A 1,098-nucleotide genomic window follows, 5' to 3' on the forward strand; every position below is an offset into this window, starting at 1 on the left:
AAAGGGAACACCCAAAGCAAACAAGTAAAGAACTTGGGAAACCCAAAAAAAAAAAAAAAAAAAATACGACCCTACTTTTTGCTTTTCAAAGTTTTATGATTGACCATGCTTTCCTCACTTAAACATAATTATTAATAATAGAAATAGAATGGAAAAGTAATAAATTAAAAATAAACTTCCTTGTGAAAAATTCCTCCTTTAAAATTAAATTAGATTTATTCAACTCCTAAAATTAAAAGTTACCTATCAATTCATAAAGAAAAAGAAACACGTATGAATTAATTTTGAAACAAGAGATGTACTAGTACCAGCCTCTTTGTTAAGTAGGTTTCAGTTGCATATACATACCTATATATATAGTCACTTTCTTATTATAAAAAATGAATGTATTGTTACCTTATAACCGTAGGCATTTGAATGGGCGTGGATATCTCAACCTCTCCAATGCCTTCTTCCTTTGCTCTTGCAAGTCATCCATCAACTTTTTCTTCATAAACAATAGAAAATTTGCTGGCGATTTGATATTCAAAATGATGAGATATTAAAGATATATGGGACAGTCCTCGTGTATATATATATATATATATATATCGTTTATTATGGGTCTTCCTTGCTTTTAATGTGTTTGAAGAAAAGGGATAAGAATAAAGAAAAGTAAAAGAAATAAACTAAAGAAAGTAAAAGTGTTTATCTATATCTTAAGAAGGAATTCTCTTTATATTTTAAGTCTTTATGCTTATGATTTCTTTTTTCTTAAATAAGGAATCCTTCTTAAAATTTCCATATAAAAAAATGGTAGTATATATACTTATAGCTAAAGTTCAATTTTAAAGAAACTATGCTCACTCCTAAATTTCAATATATTTTTTATTTCATAGTCAAACATTTTATAACTTGTCCAACATTTCTAACCCTTTTTTGTTTTATTTTATTTTTCTTCTTGTTTTGGAGCATCTTTACATGTTTAATCTACTTTTGAGGGTGTGCATAAAATTTTAGGAATATATCTAACTACTTTACTTTCATTTAAATATTTCAATATAAGCCTCTTGGAAAAACCTTGGTAGAGCCCTTGGATCAGAATCAAAATAATAATGT

This window comes from Vitis vinifera, chromosome 3, assembly GCF_030704535.1.
Source record: "Vitis vinifera cultivar Pinot Noir 40024 chromosome 3, ASM3070453v1".
Classification (NCBI taxonomy): domain Eukaryota; kingdom Viridiplantae; phylum Streptophyta; class Magnoliopsida; order Vitales; family Vitaceae; genus Vitis; species Vitis vinifera.